At 34.6% G+C, this 19,781-nt stretch overlaps 1 long non-coding RNA gene and 2 pseudogenes across 1 annotated transcript; 2 read left to right on the top strand and 1 right to left on the bottom strand.

Moving 5' to 3' along the window:
* Nucleotides 1-2,450: 2,450 nt before the first annotated feature.
* On the bottom strand, nt 2,451-6,272 carry LOC118029064 (ABC transporter G family member 11-like; annotated as a pseudogene).
* A 1,548-nt stretch (nt 6,273-7,820) lies between these two features.
* LOC140954918 (uncharacterized) lies at nt 7,821-15,853 on the top strand. The gene is made up of 5 exons (XR_012168572.1): nt 7,821-7,858; nt 9,532-9,640; nt 10,831-10,939; nt 15,188-15,253; nt 15,533-15,853. It is a non-coding gene; the product is annotated as an uncharacterized lncRNA (long non-coding RNA).
* Nucleotides 11,532-13,013, top strand: LOC140954984 (uncharacterized; annotated as a pseudogene).
* Nucleotides 15,854-19,781: the final 3,928 nt, after the last annotated feature.

Raw genomic sequence — 19,781 nt, 5'->3', positions numbered from 1 at the left:
CCTAAACCCTAAACCCTGAACCCACGCCTGAACCTGAAAACCTAAAACCCTAAAACCTTTTTTTGGACCTAAACCACTAGGGAAGGCCAAGGCCCGAACCCTAAACGCTGGGCCACCCTAAACCCTACGGGGACGCCTAAACCCAGTTCCTGTAAACTCAGGCAACCCTAAACCCTAAACACCTAGGGGATAACCCAGCGTCGAAACGGACCTCTTATCCCTAAGTTCGGTACGCCAACCGCTGGGGAGTCTCCCTAAACGTCTAAACCTAAAAAACTAAACCCTAAACCCTAAACTAACCCTAATAAACCCTAAACCCTAAACCCTAAAACCCTAAACCCTAAAAACCCCTAAACCTCAAGAAACCCTTAAACCCTAAACCCTAAACCCCTAAAACTAAGACCTAAAACCCTAAATAAACCTACTAATCCCAACCTAAAACCCTAACCCTAAATCCTAACCCTAAACCCTAAATCCTAAACTAACCCTAACCTAAACCCCTAAACTAAACAAACCCTACCCCTAGAACCCTAAATCCTAAACCCACCTAACCCCTAAACCCTAAACCCTAAAATCCCTAAACCTAAACCTAACCCTAAAAGCCAAACCCCAAACCCAAACCCCAAAACCAAACCCCCCAACCAGAACCTGGAACCCCAACAAACCCTGAACCCCGAACCCCCAAACCGAACCCTGAACCCCGAACCCTGAACCCTGAACCCTGAACCCTATAAACCCTAAACCTTTTTTTTGGATAAGAAGGGAAAGGCACTGCCCGAGAACCCAAAACGCGTGCGTAGGGTTATAAGGTCACCGCCCAGTACGGGGACGAAACTCCTGCTGACCCCAGGCTCTTACGAGGGGATACAAGCGCAAGGCGTCGAACCCGTCCCCGGCTTATGCGGAGCGCAGCGCTCTCTACCAGGTACGCCACGACCCTTCGGGGGTCCCTAAACCTGAAACCCTAAACAGAAAACACCTAAACCCTATGAACCCTAAACCCCGAAACCTAAACCCCTCTATAAGCCATAAACCGCTAAAGCCCTAAACCCTAAACCCTAAGTCCTAAAAGCCTAACCCTAAGCCTAAAACCTTAAAAACCCTAAACCCTTAAACCCGAAACGCAACCCCAAACCCAAAAGCCGAGGAAAATCAACCTAAACGCCTAAACTAAAACCTAAACTAAACCCCAAACCCCAAACCCTAAAATCTAAAATCCTGTAAAGGAAAAATAAAATCTAAGCCCTTAATAACCCCCAACCCAAACCCTAAACCCCAACGAACCCCTAACCTAGCCCGTTGGGAAAACCCTAAAGTCCCTAATCCTAAACTAAAAGGAATTCCAATCCCAAACTCCGAACCCATTTTTTCCTCAAACCCTCCCTAAACCCTAAACCCTTAAAAGTGGGTGCAACACGAGGACTTCGTAGGAGCTAAACCGTAAAACCAAAACCCTAACCCAAAACGCAAAACCTAAAAGCCAAACCCCAAACTCAGAACCCAAACCCCAAACCCTAAACCCCAAACCCAAAAACCTAAAAAACCTAAACCCTAAAACTAAAACCCTATACCATAATCCGAAACTCTAAATCCTAACTCCGAACTCTAAAATCTTAAAATCTCATACCTTGAACCTCAAAACTCAAACCCTAATACAGTAAACTCAAACCCTAACGGAAAAATGGTAAAGCTACGCTCTTTGCATCTTTTTTTTTATTAAATCTAATTTACTTTTATATAAAAAAAAAAACTGAATTTTCCTAGAGCATAAATTTAACATTTTGAGTACCCGGGAGTTAACAAAAACAATAGAGACCAAGTTACACATTTCCATTATCCACACTATTCTCTTATTGATATTTTTCTAAGCTGTGATATCTTATTATTTCGCTGAGGCTCTCCGGAGTTTTTATCGATTCTTATTTGTCGTTTTTTGACGAAAGTTATTCTTATTTTGACTAATTGAAACTTCATCTAGTTTTATAAGTATAAAATTTGTAATGTAACGTTGAGAAGCAAAATAGCCTGCCTCCGCTATATTCCAAACGGGGAAGGTTTGATTGTCTCCAACATTGGCCTGGCATTCCAGTTCACAAGTTAAATACAAACAACAATATTCTGACATAATTTTAGCAATAATTTTTTTAAATGGTATAAAGTTGAGCACAAAAATCACAAGACCTTAAATTGAAAGATCCCATCCTAACAAACAGTCTAGGTTTGGGGCCAGCATTCTAACTTGTGCAATGTATGGCCGAGTTTGAGGCCATTTCAAGTTTATGTTTTCTTCTATCCACATTGACAGAATATTAAACGATTCAGGATCCCTTCCCTTCCTTCACTTTATTGAAATTGGTAATGCGTTTGATTCACAAACGCACAATTCGCATTGCCAAATGCACATTATATATGACAAAGCCTTTGGTTTGTAAGTACACATTACACAGACAAAAGTTAATTTTTGTCATCATCAACCTGCTCCCCATGGTTGAAACATAACTTTGTTCTATATATTTAACAAGTAGTAGTGGTAGTAATATCAATATCAATATCCTCTGTTTAAACTGGAAGAAATTGAGCATGATACAATGATCCTTTAATTTTTGGCATTCCTTGATCTACCTTTTATTTGGATGATCGGCAACATAATTCCTCAAAGAAGGTGAGTGGGTGAGACCATCAGGAGCAACTGTTGTATTTTGAGTTCCATTCTTCTGCTGCATTTCTTCTCCTTGCTGTGTAAACCTCTGATCCAAGGGGTAACATCCTCACTGATCTTGATCATGATAAAGAAGATGACGCGGTAGATGACAATCATACTGAATATGACGCTGAGATCTACCCCATTTTGACCGGTGCACATCAATCTGGAATATGTTTTCCAGTATGTACTCACCAGGTATCTTGGGAAGATCAGGTGATTGGTTGTCGAACAGCAATCCTTTCAAATCATTTTGGTATTGTCCCTGAAAGGCATCCATAGACATGCCTCTTTAATTGCTTTCAGCTACGTACAGATGTAAGGATGTTATCGATAAATGAACGAATGTATGGATGCAGGTTCACTGTTACCTGTAGAGCCCAGAAGTGGAAGCTAATGTATGACATTGGGTATCTCCACACAGGCTTTGGTATGTCATTTGGGAGCCTAAAGTATCCAGATACTAGCATGAATATTCCTGACAATGACATGAAGAAAGCATGCAGTTAGTTGTTTGTAAGGGTGGTTAATTTATTTATTTACTACAAGTAAATATTAACAGAAGAATATATATTATATATATATATAGAAACTGAATTCCTGCCCCAATGATAATGCCCATTAGGAAATTGGGGACAAATGCTGGCTATGGCCATCAATCAAGCTTTCAACTACGGTGACACTCGCAAAAAGGCACAGCACGAAGAAAAGATAATGTTCAAATCCTGGATGAAGGCGAACCATGAAATAACAAACAGTTCCAGAGATAAAAGTTATCATTATCAGGAACGGCATTGCAGAAATGGTGTTGCTAATCACAAATGCGACCACGCCATAGTGCCCATTTAGCCTCTCTCTCTGGAAGACCTGCGAAAAGAAAAATAATTAAACCAGCAAGCGCCATCGCTATTAATTAGCAGCTTTGATAAGGCAAGTGTACGTAACTTGTGAGCAGTAGTAAAGAAAATAAAAAATAAAAAGCAATTAATTACCTTCATCTCTTCTACAAAGGAAGGAAACCCACCAATTGACATGAAACGTGACAAAACCAAAGACAAACGAGGCACATGACCCTCTTGCCTGTTCCGGATTAATCCAGAGAAACAAATATTTTTAGTTAGAAGATATATACTCCTCGTCGTAAATAACAACTAACTAAGCTTAGGAGCAGAGGATTGATACATTTCATAAACAGTACCAGTATAGAGTTGTAACCCGTCCCCACGTTGAGATAGATAGTTCCAATGCAGACAGTGACCACAATATAAATCACTAGTCGAAGCCAGTAATACCCAAAATCCCTTGACATGTTAATGAGCGAACGCTTTGTCAGAGTAAAGGCCTGCATCAAGAAACTAGCCCGGCTTCCTCCTGATTCTAGCACCTCTCCTTTCTGCGACAACAACATCAATTAGCTAGTAATTTTGAATCCTATTTAATTGGTACACAAAAGAGAAAAATGAGTTGATGGCAATAAGCTGCTACTGTATGAGAATTACAAGGCTTTGCTAAAATTAAATCTGTGAAAATGTTGATCAGATTGCAAACTGGAGGAGCGCCTCGAAATTAAAACACTTACAACTTTGGATATCTCCTCAACCTTCTCTCTTGCTGCATAACAGTACTGAGAAGTACGATAGTAAGCAGTCAGAGATCTGATAGCTTCAGCCGTGGTTATCTTCTCTATAGGATCATCACTTGCCTCAAACTGAGCAGAAACACAAGTTAGTTAATTAAGAGAATTCATTATCAATCAGGCCTAAAGCAACAAATCTAGTGAAATTTAGAGAGAGAGATAATGGGCAAGAGTAGATCAAACGAAGGCAATGCAATCAGTTCTTTCATTGAGAGATGCAAATCAATATCGCGTGATCTCCTTTAAAATAAAACTAGCCTGTAAATTCCTGAAGTTGCTAGTACAAGTCAACTCATTTTTCAATAAAAACCGAAAAAAAAACAGAAAAGTAATAATTAAATAAGAGCAAATGCTATACCCGCAGTTTCATGGACCCTTTCAGAGTAGCCTTCACTTTGTCGAAGTCAGAATTGATGCACCTAAGGAAATGATCAGAAGGGTTTCTCAAAGCAGGGCAGGGAAAGCCAGCTTGTGCAAAGAACTGTACGTAAGGAAGGGTGCATGCTCATTCAGTGTTTGAGTTAAATGATCATGTAGATTATATATATATATATAAAGGAGCGAGGATTCTTGCCTCGTATGCTTCTGCAGCCTGACCGAAGTAAACAGTTTTGCCTCCTGAAAGCAAGTACAATCTATCAAAAAGCTCAAAAAACTTCGCTGCTAGGCTGGTGTATTGAAGCAATGACAGTTTCTTCCATCTCTAGATAAGCCGCGAAGCGTCTGAGTTACAAAGAAAGCTGAAGCACTGCGGCACACACGCACGTACACACACATATAATTCCACACATACATATATACATACACACACATAAATACATATATATATAGATATATACACACACATATAATAAAAAAATTATTAGAGTCTGGTGAAGGAATTGAAAAGGCGAAAAACAATTATCTCATCAAAAAGAAAAGAAAAATGTTAGGAAACAGAATGGAATTATATATATGTACCTGTCAAGTCCACTAGTTGGTTCATCAAGAAAGAGCAGTCTGGGCCTCATCAGGATTTCAAGAGCAATGCTGACCCTTCTCTTCTCTCCCCCACTGATCCCACGCAAATGCCAATTCCCAATAACAGTATCGGCACAATCTTGGAGACCCATCTCTATTATGGTGCTCTCAACCAACGCACGCTTCTCGGACCAAGGCATCTTATCAGGAAGACGTAACCGAGCTGAATAGGAGATTGTTTCCCTCACCGTCAAAGTACCGAGCAAGTTGTCATCTTGTGTCACATACGCCTAATTAATTAAGTTCAAAACGGTATTATAATTAATTTATTAAGTAATTTCTCTCTTGGAATAAATAATGATATTGCTTAAAATTAATATTGTACAAAAGGTAGTTAATTAAGAGCTAGAAAAGCAGAGCATATATATATAAAGACAGAGAAGAAATGAAACTAGAAGAGAAACAGCTTGTATACTCACAGCAGTCCCAAAAGAGAGCTTGGTTTTGCGACCGTTGAGGAGGACCGTTCCAGAGAGGAAGGCATTAGCAGCAAGGCGACTCGAGAGAGCATCAAGGAGAGTGGATTTGCCAGAGCCAGAAGGACCCATAAGTGCAGTGAGAGTTCCAGGCTCAGCATAGCCAGTAAGTCCCTCCAAAACATTTTGTGTTTCTCCACTACCGAGGGTAACCATCACAGTTAGATCCTTCCATGTAAGCCTTGCCGACACATCTCCTACGAATTCTGTGCTCGTTCTGTCTCTCCAAAGGGCCTCGCTCAGAGGACTCAAACCTCCTACCACTGTTCCATCCACCGCTATTCCCTCTACAATCCCTGATGGTTTGCTTGCCTCTATCTCCATTATTACTTTATTCGTTGATGGGTTCCTCGCCATCCTTTAGATATTATTATAGCTTGTATTGATCAAGAGAGAGATATCAAATGCAAGAGAGGATTGAACCAAGGCAAAATTAGGATGCAGCTGAGGCAAGAAAGATGTGATGAGAATATATAAACGTATGGGGATTATAAAGAAACCAAAGGTAGAGTAGTGAGGTATATATTGTATGAATTTAACCGATTTGAGGTAGGAATAACTAAAGCAGGTTAAAATCACAAAGTCTCGTGCAAAGAGAGCCTCGACTGATCAACAACTTCGTTAATTTTGCTTAGTCGTCTTTGTTGTGTGACAAAATCTGACAGCAAGCTGCAACACAATTTTTTTTCTCTAGCACTCCACATATAAATGTCATGTTTGAGATTCAGCAAGCTGGTTGGCTTCGAGAATCAATTAGATTAAGAAATGATCTCAAACATAACCGAAGGAGTAAGTGGATGCATGGAATTAGGTAGAGTAGTAGTGTAAGAAATACTCCTTTGGCTCTGATGGGCGGTTATGCTAGAATAGGCAATAATGAGAAGAGAAGATTGGATTCATAAAAAGAAGAAGAAGAAGAAGAAGATAAAGAAAGAAGATGAGGAGCAGAGTGAGGGAGTTTACAGATATTGGATGCACCAACAAGATTACCATTTTTTTCCATTATTATCCAATAAATGTTTTCTGGTAGTTGTTGGTAGCGGCATTTAATTCAAGACCCACACACATTGAAAAACCCATTTGTTAGTTTACATCTTCTACACAGCGACATAATATTATTATTGACTCGTTTATGAACTAGATTTTGGAAAACAAACCTACGTATACGTACGTGCCTGATGCCTCATCTTCTATACATCCATACACGTACGTACATACATTCAACTGTATTGGGGGGTCACTACTAGAAAGAGGGGCAATTAGCAACGGAATTTAGCAACGGATAATTCCGTTGCTAAATTCAGTATCAGATTTGCAACGGATTACACATATATTAGTTTTTTAATATCAGCAACGGATTTTAGCAACGGAAAATCCGTTGCAAAATTTACGTTGAATTTAGCAACGGATTTTCCGCTGCTAAGTAAAAAATAATTAATTAAATTTTAATATAAAACCAAATTTACGAAGACCGTTGATAACATTTCCAAGGATAAAATCTCAACCGTTTATTCTTTGCTGGCTTTGGTAAATCGATCCGCACCAACTTCTCCCCCCACACCGAGATGCAAACAGATCGAGACCAAATGAACAAAACCAACAGGTGAAAATTAATGATCTTCCACTCTTCCACTCTTCCAGTCGATCTCCTTCGTCCCTAAGAACATCGATCCATAAGTGTAGAAAAATCACCCTCTCTTCATCGATTTGATTTTCCTTTTTCCCAAACATTTCATCTTCTTCGCGTCTTCAGGATCCCTAATTCTTCTCCTTCATCTGAACAAAATCGAACCAGACCCATCATTATCACCATCGAACATGCTGGTTTAAGGTATCTCATTGTAAACGGGTTGGGTGTTTCACGGTTTTCTTCAATAGTTCAGGTAAGTAATTAATGGTTTTTGTTTTTGTTTTTGTTTGTTGCAATTTAACTTGCACTAAAAAATTTTCACCCAACTTTCCCAATCTCAGGTTTTTTTTCTATCATGTCGAACGATCTCGGTCACCTGTAACTCAAGAACACAGGTAACATTTTTTTTTTTCAATGCTTTGAATAATGGTTTTAGGCTATTAATTCGATAATATAGGTGTTTATGAAATGTTTTTTACCATGATCTATAACGTAATTAAGCATGTGTAATTGAAAATTTATCAAAACCCCCAATTTAATTTTTAGGGTTACGGTTCATAAATATTTGAATGTCCCAGCAGTTGAGCTATAATCATTTTTTGCTTCCCTTTGGTTTCTTTTTGCCAGTAGATAGTTGTTTTCCCCCATGAGATACCTTCATATCATCGTGTAAGTGGGATGATTTTTTCTGTTCAAACTCCTGTTTTGTAAGATCCAATGTTATATCTCCACATTTTCTCATCTCCTTAGGCATATAATTGTCTTTAAACAAAACAAGGCTTTTATCACCTTTGCTCCCATTGTCTCTCGGGTCACAACATAATTTTTTTAGAGCAACTAACTTTTTCCAGTCAAAGTAGCTTGATAACACTCGAAATAGTGAAAGTTATGAAGGGTTTCAGATTAGAATTTAGGTCTTACAGGTACTGTATTATTGAATTTGATAGCAGTTGATTGGGCATGGTATTCTGACATCAAGATACAACCATGAGTAGTGTTTGTTTTTTGTTCATTTAGTAATTTGTGTTCTTAAACCATGAGAGGAGAATGAATTCTATGAATACGCGCGACAAAATATTATAACATTACCATAATCTCTGTCAATACTAGTGCATTAGTGTAGTTCTTCATTATGTTGTTTGATCTTATCTGCTGCTGATCTGATGCCTTTTGTTTTGAAAACGAAGCTGGGTTAAGACATAAAGATTGATTGTTGATGATGTTCTTCTATCATAATATCAAACCAAATTCACATGATAATTTTTTGAAGTTAAGCAGATTCATAATCAGGTTACTGATTTCTGTGTTTCAGGTTCCTGTTAGATACCTTAGGTTTATTTCATTTGACTGAGTCTACATACCTATGCATTGATTAAGTGGTGTGTATTGATTCTCTTGTATCAAAATTTAAATATGCATATTTAAGTACTGATGTTTAAATGTTCTGTTTTTTGTCTTCCATTTGCTACTTTTAGTTGGATTCTGTTTGTATCCTAATTAGTGGCTTAATGTAGGCACAATCTACTGATTTATCGATAAAGCAAAAAATTAAAAAAAATAATTAGGACAAGAAATGGTTTGGATTCTGAAGTGACTGTTTTACTTTAATGGAAAGAAACAAACTATTTCATCACAGATAACGTAAACTTCTTTACATTAAGACAAAAAAACTGTAAAGAATATAGATTTTTTTATTATTATAAGTGATAGTTTTTAATTAGAATGAAATATAATAATATTGTATAATTAGATTACGACAAATTAATGCAAAATATAATGATATTATAAAAGCCTTTAATTTCAGTCATCTTTGCTGTCGTTTCAAGTCTGAACAGAAGAAACCATGGATCATGTTATGAGTCTCAAGTGTTCTGTTTTTAGGTTAGATCTTAGAAGAAAAAAAAATTGTTATGAGAAGACAATTGCCATGAAAATATGAAAACTAAACGGTACTTTAACTTGGATATGCTTTCTGTTTTTCATAGTTTAACTTAGATTTGTTTTAAAGACTAGCAATTGATAAAGCTGGATGGGTTTAACATACTGTTTATGTTTTTTATTTTTCCAGCAATATGAATGGCTTAATGGATCACAATATAAATCAATAGAGTTGGTTAAGTCTGATTGGGTTGCAACAAGGAAATCTCCACCTTCGGCCATTGATTATTGGGGCTTTGGTAAGTCTATTTTGCTCCATTTTTTGATGGTTGCTTAATTAGATTATGCTTAATTTGTCTATTGGGCATGCCTATTGTAATCTTTTCAATTACTGAATGTATTGCTGTAAATTAAAGCAATCTTTTCAATTAATGAATGTATTGCTGTATATTAAAGCACAGACGTCAATTGTTTTTCCTTCCATTTCATGTAGTAATAAATAAGAATTGGATTGAATAATTTCAAGATAAAAGAGACCTAAAGCAACGTTTTTTCAGGAAGAAATAAGACCAAACAAGATTCTTGATTTATTGATGCACATGCAACAATTAATAGCACCAGTCTCTTTTGCTTTATTTGTTGAGCCATCAAAGGACACTATCTGTGGGTGATTTTCGTTTTTCCAAGCTTATATTGGAATTCCCGAAGACTACAGTACTGTGTGGATGTTAATGGGAGCACACGTATAACCAGTTTAACATAGAAATAATAATAATAAGAAGAAGAAGAAAAAAAACAATTCTTGAGTTTTGAGAACCAACATCTATGGACATCAAGCAATTACCAGTCTGCTTGGTCATTAAATTATATGCCATATTCTAATTAGTTAGGTAGGTTTTTTTGTTTTTTTAATAATCAAATCCCCTCTTTTCATGTGCTTTATTTATAAGAGATCTCAAGAACTTGAGTACTCCACATAAAATCAAAAGGGTAAACTGAAGAAAAAGGAAAAAAAAATAAGGTTCCCCATTCAAGAGTTACTAACTAGTGAATTTTATTGCAAGTAATGATTTCCCATTTGAAAAGGAGATGTCTGCTTTTTTTCTCCTGCTAAATTCCAACAGATTCCAATTAGCTAGCACATATCTGGAAGACCTTGTCTTCTGGATCATTTCAAGCTTTTTACACAAAGCAAGCATCCGGTCCCTCTGTGCATTTTATTTCCCTTCATGTCTTTCCACCCTTTCAGACGCATCCTTGGAATCAAAACAGGGGCTATTAAATTAAATGAAAATTTTCAGGTTATATCTAAAATGAAAAAATATTTGTTATGAGAAGACAAGTACCAAACAAATATTAAAATTTCATTCTTTAACTTGTATATGCTTTTTTGCTTTTCATAGTTTTAACTTGGATTTGTTTTAAAAACTAGAAATTGTTATAACTTGATGGGTGTAACATACTGTTTATGTTTTTTTTATTTTTCCAGCAATATGAATGGCTTATTGGATCACAATATAATCCAATAGAGTTGGCTAAATCTAATTGGGTTGCAATAAGAAAACCTCCACCTTGTGCCATTGATTCTTGGGGATTAGGTAAGTTCTATTTTGCTCTATTTTTACATGGTTGCTTAATTATATCGTGCATGATTTTTCTGTTGGGCATGCCTATTGTAATGTTTTCAAGTAGTTGGAACTCTGCCTTTCATGTGGTACATATTTTATTTTAAAGGATTGTTTAAGTACTAGTAGTTAAAGAAGTATGCTTATTTCAAAAAATACTTATTGGTGTTGTCATGTTAATTAGATTAACATGGATGATCGATCGTGGATGTATCGTCGTCTTATGGATGGTCGCCTTTGTCCTGAATACATTACCGGTGTTAGAAGATTTATCAATTTTGCATTTTCAATTGATAAAAATATATCTGGGGGAAAAATTAGATGTCCTTGTGTGAGGTGCAAAAAATCAAAAGTTTTTAAAGGAGGATGATGTTTGTAAACATCTATTGACAAAAGGTTTTTTACCTTGTTATGAAAATTGGACTGTACATGGGGAGCCTTATGTCGCAGAACCAATATTGGCTGGACCTTCATCGATTATAATGAGTCATGCTGTGAATGATGTTTGTCTAGAGAATCCATATAGGAATCTGGTTATGGATGCAATGGGGGTTTGGTGATGCATTCTGTAATGATAATGTGTCTAGTCCTGTGGTAGCTGGAGAAATTCCAAATCCGGAGGCAACTAAATTTTTTAACCTTTTGAAAGCTGCGGAGGAGCCGTTGTGGGATGGGTGTACCAAGCAATCCAAATTATCTGCTTGTGTACAATTGCTCAATATGAAGTCAAATTTAAATTTGACTCAGAATGCCTTCAATAATTTTATTGACTTTACAAAAAGTTGCATGCCTAATGATGAAAATTTGGTTTCAAATTTTTATGATGCCAAGAAATTTATGCGACCACTTGGACTTGGTTATGAGAAATATGATGTGTGTCCTAATTACTGTATGCTGTACTATGGGGAAGATGCAATGAAAATAAATTGTGATTTTTGTGGAAGTTCACGATACAAACCTAGAAATCCAACTAGTAAAGGTTTCCAATAAGGCGGAGAAGCAACTTCGATACTTTCCCTTAACACCAAGGCTTCAGAGACTGTTCATGTCTCCATATCATGCCAAAGATATGACATGGCATCATTTTCATAATTCTGATAATGGGGTTATGGTGCACCCATCTGATGGGGAGGCATGGAAAGAGTTTAATCGTGTCCACTTAAGCTTTGCATCAGATCCGAGAAATATTCGGTTAGGGTTGTGCACTGATGGGTTTTGTCCATTTGACATGTCTTCAAATACATATTCTTGTTGGCCAGTAATTGTAACTGTTTATAATTTGCCTCCGTGGAAGTGCATGACTAGACCATTCATGTTTTTGACAATGATGATTCCTGGGCCAAAGAATCCGGGTAAAAAGCTTGATGTTTTCCTAAGACCTTTGATTGATGAGTTAAAGAATTTGTGGTCTGTTGGTGTTGAAACATATGATGTATACAGAAAGGAAAATTTTCAATTAAGGGCAGCTTTTGATGTGGACAATTAGTGACTTTCCAGCATATGGCATGTTATCGGTGGAGTACTCATGGAAATCTGTCTTGTCCTTATTGTATGGAGCATAGCAAGGCTTTTTAGATTAAAAAATGGAGGGAAAACTACATTTTTTGATTGTCATCGACGATTCTTACCTATGAACCACCCATATAGATTTCAATCTGATAAGTTTTTGAAAGGAGTAATTGAAATGCTCCCTCCTTTACCTCGTCCATCTGGTTTGGAAATGTTAAACGAAGTGTCCATGTATACTGAGGGACATAATGGAGGTTCATCATATAATGATAAAATTCCTGGCTTTGGGGTTAAGCATAATTGGGTGAAGAAGAGCATTTTCTGGGAGCTTCCATATTGGCATACAAATTTGATTCGTCATAATCTTGATGTCATGCATGTTGAGAAAAATGTCTTTGACAATATTTTTTATACAGTTATGGATTGTCCGAATAGAAGCAAGGACAATTTAAAGGCTAGATTGGATATTCAATTGTATTGTCAGAAGCCAAATTTGCATTTGCAACAAGATATGAGTGGTCGGGTTTTACAAACCTAAAGGCACTTATTGTCTACACAAGAAACAACAACAAGAAGTCTTGTCATGGATGAAGGAATTATCATTTCCTGATGGTTATGCTTCAAGCATTTCAAGATGTGTGAAAGAGGCACAATGTAAGGTTTCAGGGATGAAGAGTCATGATTGTCATGTCTTCATTCAAAGACTTCTTCCAACCGCTTTCCGACCTTACTTACCTAGGCCACTGTGGGAGGCATTAACTGAATTGTCCGTATTTTTTCGAGATATTTGTTCAACAAATTTGAATGCCCAGCACATGGAGTTAATGCAGATGAATATAATTGAAATAATTTGCAAACTTGAAAGGATTTTTCCTCCATCATTCTTTGACTCCATGGAACACTTGACGATACATCTACCTTACGAGGCAAAAGTTGGTGGACCAGTTCAATATCGATGGATGTATCCATTTGAACGGTATGTTTTCATACTATGTTAATTTTATTAACTTTTGATTTTTTAAAAATAAACTAATTGACATAAATGATATAGGTATATGTTTTATCTGAAGAAGAAAGTGACCAATAAAGCTAAAGTTGAGGGTTCCATATGTGAAGCATACTTGATTGATGAAATTACCAATTTTGCATCTCATTATTTTGGTGATGACGTGCAAACAATTTGGAATCGAGTTCCACGGAATGATGATGGTGGCCTTAGAAGTGTAGATGGATGTCTCTCTATTTTTTCCTATCCAGGGAAAAAATTATCCAAAAGATTTTATAGAAGGCAGTTGTCACATGCTGAAATGCAAATTGCGCATAACTATGTGATATTCAATTGTCAAGAACTGAAGCCTTATTTAGAGTAAGTATGAAATATTATTTTGTATTAAATTTATAATAATTTGTTATTAACTTTAACATTTTAAAATTTTAGGCAATGTCGACAAGAGCTAAAGTCACAACAATCACATGCCAGTGATGGTGAAATAGAAAAATTATGTGAAGCAATTTTTCCAAATTGGTTAAAAATAATGTAAGTGTTGTAATAAAATTAATTTATATTTTTATGTCAATTAGCTACTTTAAAAATATTATTAATATCTTTTAAATCATTATTTCTTATGGAGTTAACTATTATGCTAGGTGGAATACCAATCTAATGGAATTGAAAATCAGCTCTTTGGACTTGCTATGGGCCTTCAAACTTCAGTGAAATGTTATAATGGGTATTATGTGAATGGTTTTAAATTTCATACTCAACGTTATGGTCGTTTTAAAAAAGACAATGAATAGTGGAGTTTGTGTGAAAGGAAGTTGTTATGATGATGATGAACGTGATTATTATGGAATGCTTAAAGAAGTTGTTCGGCTAAAATACTTGGGGAGTAAGTGCAAGTTATTTATGTTTAAATGTAATTGGTATGATACAAAACGAGGGATTAGAGTGCATCCTTCGAATGGTTTGGTTGAAATCAAGCATACATCTCGACTACACGGAAATGAAGATTTTGTGTTAGCACAACAATGTCAACAAGTCTACTATACATATCCACCTGGTAATAAATCATCTGAATGGTGGACGGTTATTAAGACAACTGCTAGAAGTCGTTATAATGTTGATATGGGTGAATTTATTGAAGATGCAAACAATGTGAGATCATTTGATGTTGATCAATCAGATGAGATTTCTCAACCATCTCTTGTCCTTCCTACTCAAACACTTGATGATCCAAATATACTTGTTGAATCATCTCATTATGAAGAAATCGGGCAACATGAATTGATTCAACTTGACATAAATTGGGGAAACAAAGATGATGAAGCAGAAGAAGATGGTGATGGTGAAGAAGAAGAAGAAGAAGAAGAAGAAGAAGAAGAAGATGATGATGATGATGATGAGGATGATTGTTATGGTGGTGATGGTTAGGAGTGATGATAATAATGAGTAGCACAAGTTAATTTTATTTCGTAGTATATGTAATGAATTATCTTTATTATATGTATGGATGATTTCATATTATTTGACAATATTTAGGCTTTCAATGTTTTGTTTTATTATTATTTTATTCAAGTGTGTGGTTATGCATCACATTACATAAATCATTTTCATTGACCTTTGAAACCATTTATAACCTTTCAAGTATCAATCTTTAAATTGTGTGATTTTGATGTTATATTTTATTTTGTGATTTGTTTTCTTGCTTATAGGTGCTGAAGCGTGAAAGAAAGGGTTTTTCCTACTCAATCTTTTGATTTATAGGACCAAACATTAAGGTAAGCATACTCATAAATTTTGATTTCTGCTTAATTAATTATTTAGAATTTTATCTTTTTTTTATTGTTTGTGTTAATTGGCTTATGACAATTTAAACTTCATGGCTGATTTTTGTAATTGCAAAGAATGCTTAATGAAATTGTCTTGATGTTATTTACATATTTGGTTTTGTTGCAGTAATTATTTTATTTGAAGTATAATATTTTTCGGAGTGATGGCTATTATTGTTATGTTGTATATATTCATATGATAATGTATATATTTTTTCTGGTTTTTAGTATGCCTCGACGAGGATCCATATTAGAATCTAGGAGTGACAGGTCCACATCAAGGAGTGACAAGTCCACTTCATCCAAATCATTTCAAACTACATCAAGGCATAATAACAAAGCATCCACAGTTCATCAACCTGTGTATCAGAACACAAATGAGTATTATATACCTCATTTGGGGAGTACACATCCTTCTCAACATGATTATGGGAGGGTTGATGCATATCAATATTGTGAGGGATTTCGTTTTCAGGATTTGCTTCAAACTCAAGGAGGTTTCTCTCGAGATAACCAACTTGTTTATGGAGGACATAATTTATATGGGAGTCATGGAGAGTTGATGGTGATGATGATGATGTGAACATTAGAGATGCAGATGAGGGAGACGGTAGTAATGTGAGAGGTGTATGTGATGAGGATGAAGATGGTGTTCCATCATATCACGGTTCAACATCTTCTCCATACAATTATGATCAAATTGTGAAAAGGAAGGGTTTTGACACGCCAATGGATCCAATAACAAGAAAAAAAGAGCTTTGTTTGTATGGAACAACAGAGTAAGTTCAACTTTTTAATAACTAACTGATTAAGGTTTATATTTTCAGGTATGAAAAAAATTACTTATTATTGTATAATTATTTGTTTAATATAAGTTTGTTATTATGTATTTTCAGGTTCAATAATGCATCATCATGTGGACGTGCAATTGGAGATATTTTGAGGTCCAATTTTAAGGGAGCATGGCACTCTTGGGAAAAAGTAGATTCCATGTGCAGGGATGAACTTTTTAGAGAGTTTAAGGTAAGAACCAACACTAATTGCCATAATATTTTTTAATTTTGATCACTTTAATGTAGCATTATGAAAATTATCAACTGAATAGCTATGACTGATTTGTGTTATAATTTGTTCTTATTTCTTGTTTACTCTTTAATATCATTTAATTTCTTTAGTTTATTACATTTTCTTGCAAATTCTGAACAAGATAACACAATATGATTAATTATTTATATAATTTGAAATTTTGTGCACTCTTTTTACTTGGTATATATATTATTTGGTAGAAAAAATATTCCTTTTCTGAGGAAGATGAGTCGATTGTTCGTAATATTTGGGAAGATAAGGCTAGGATAGCTTTGAATCAACAATTGACACGAGCTCGCAAGAATGCCATGGCAAAAAGAAAACACAACAAATATTATAGATTGCCTTGATAAAGGTCCTACCTGGATAAACAATGATGATTGGAATCAAATGATCAAAGATGTTTGGTCCACCCTGAATTTCAAAGGAGGTCTGAATCTGCTAGGAGGAATCGATTATCCCAAACAGATGGGCAAAATAAGCACTCATTCTGGAGGAACGGTGTCATTTGCATCATATCGAGCTAACATGGTAAGGATATATTTTTTTTATGCTTAAGATAATGAATTAAAATTTATAAATTTATCTTTTATAATATTTATTAATCTTGAAAGCAAGAGGAAGCTGGTGGAAAAGAACCTCCATGGGATGATGTCTTTTCAGCTTTGCATCAAAGTACCAAGCAGTCTGGTAGCTTCGTCGATAACAAGTCAAAAAAAAGTGGTTGTATGTATTTTTATTTGATTATTTCTTAATATAACTCAAGTATTATTTAACATTCAAATTAATTTATTGTTGCATGTATTTTATTTGTAGGAAAATTATAAAATGGAGATGATTTCAAAGTATGGAACTGATCGGGAAAATCATCCTTCATTTGATGGAGCAGCTTGGTGTGCGGCTTCAGGAGGAGTTACAAAGGGTAGGGTATATGGTGCACCTCGTATGCCAAAATCTATAGTTAGTCCAAGCTCTTCATCACATTCCTACTCGGTGGAGTCATCATATCCCAGTTCATCATATCGAGCATTGCAAGAGGAGATAAAGAAAAAAGATGATTTGATTTTTTGCAATGAAAACGGCAGATGGATTCCATGCAAGAATATCTTGTGAACAATCTTGGATATCATGGCGGGACATCAAATATTGATCAAGGTATGCCATCACCTTTGACTCCATCAATACCGCCACATATGGCTCCTCAGATAATGACATCTATGGGTCCCACATCTCAACCAATTTATCGACCTACACCTCGACCTTTTATATCCTGATCAACAATATCATGGTTCGTCTTCGCAACCAGAACCATAATTGTATCTTTTGTTGTTTTTTTTGTATTTGAACTTAATTGTATTAATGCAAGTTTAACTAAATTTTTATAATATGAATATTATTTTTATTCTATTTTTTTATTAATTATTGTTAATATTAATTTATGTTGGTTATATATATTCTACAATTTGTAAACTACCCATAAATAAATAAATAAATAAATTAAAAATCATTTTAATAAATAAATAAAATTAATTTAATAAAAATATAATAATCCAATCACCAACGGATTCTCCGTTGGTGATTGCAACTGATGCCTGCATCAGCAACGGATTATCCGTTGCTGATGCAGGCATCAGCGTGCATCAGCAACGGAGAGTCCGTTGTTGATGCATGAATCAGCAACAGATTCCCCGTTGCTGATTCGTCAAACTAGCAACGGATAATCCGTTGCTAGTTTTGCAACGGATTATCCGTTGCTTTTTATAAGCAATGGATTTTCCGTTGCTGCGAAATCAGCAACGGATTTATCCGTTGCAAACAAATCAGCAACGACAAATCTGCATCCGATTTGTGCCGTTGCTAATTCCGTTGCTAAATTGTTTTAGCAACGGATTTCAGTTGTATTTGCAACGGAATTGTCCGTTGCTAATTACCATATTTTTTAGTAGTGGGTGTTGAAACTTGTCGAGCAGCATGTAATTCCTCTAGCCAATATGGTGAATTTGTCTCACTCGACTAATGGTCTCTCCAAGGGGGGGGGGGAAGGTGGGACCTTCACAAATTAAAAATAATGAACTTTAAACAAAAAATTGTTAAATAATTAATTTGATAAAATAACTATAATTTTTAAGTTTGATCATTATATCAGTTTAAATTTAATAAAAAGATTATATAAATCACGTTCTTTACAGAGGTTTTACTCTAAGACAGTTAATATTTTTTTTTTATTATTATTAATATGAATGTCAAGGTCAGTTTACGTGTATTCCAACTAATTCCACAAACTTAAAAAATTAACGACTATGTAATAATATTTCATTTTCTTATTCTTATTTATGAATGTTCAATATGGTTTTGAATAGCCTTAGTAGTTCTAATAAGTTAATGTTCTATTTTTATCTAAACCACATGATCTTTGAATAAATATAATCACCTAATTATCTCCTAACAGATCATTAATCTTGGTATTGAAGAATTCTAAAATTTTTTAAAATATTGAATTAGTCAATCCACTAGTAAAAACAAACCTCAAATTTGCCCTGATTATTTTTTTTTCTAATAAGTTCCAAATTAGAAAATAGTTTGCATGTTATTTTCAGAAGATTTTTATGAATTATTGATTTTTCAAAATATTTTAGATTTTTTCTATATAATTTAGGATTATAACTATAGACCATTAAAAAAAATCCAGTTCTATTTTTTCAAGTCTCAACCTTACTTTAGACTTCATATGATACTTAGAGCTCCATTTTTTATATAAAAAAAATATTTTTGAAAAAAATTTTAATATTTTTTATTTTTGTATTTACTTTAATTTAATTATTTTTTGTATTTTCTATTTATTTTGATGTGTTAATGTTAAAAATAAATTTTTAAAAATAAAAAAATATTTAAATGTATTTTCAAACACAAAGTATTTTAAAAAGAAAACGCTACAACAATATTAAACGGCTCTTCGCTTAATCATGACACTCTACTATGAGTCTATTTATCATTATATAGAACAATAGCAATCTCTATTAATGTTTGCTAGCTATTTCAGTCCTGCTTTGATGCAAGTTGGATTATTTTTTGGCAAAAAAAATAAATATGTAGTCTTTTTCAATATATTTTTTGACAAAAAAAATATAATTAAAAATTTTATACATGCATTTAATGAAACAAGTCAAGAACCATATATGTTAATAAATGAAAAAAAAAAAAAAGTGTTAACATTTCTATTTGACTGGCCTCATTGCAAGTTAAATAAATTTTTTAAATGCTAAATAATAAATATATAAGTGTTATTAACATATTTTTTAACATTGATTAAAAAATTAATTGTGAATCAAAAAGTTTACTTACATATAATAAAAAAATAAAGTGGAGATTATATATGTTAATAAAGAATGTA

The sequence above is a fragment of the Populus alba genome, chromosome 18 (assembly GCF_005239225.2).
Source record: "Populus alba chromosome 18, ASM523922v2, whole genome shotgun sequence".
Taxonomy (NCBI): Eukaryota; Viridiplantae; Streptophyta; class Magnoliopsida; order Malpighiales; family Salicaceae; genus Populus; species Populus alba.
The sequence above is the reverse complement of the archived record's forward strand: the minus strand, read 5'-3'. Positions and strand labels throughout refer to the sequence as shown.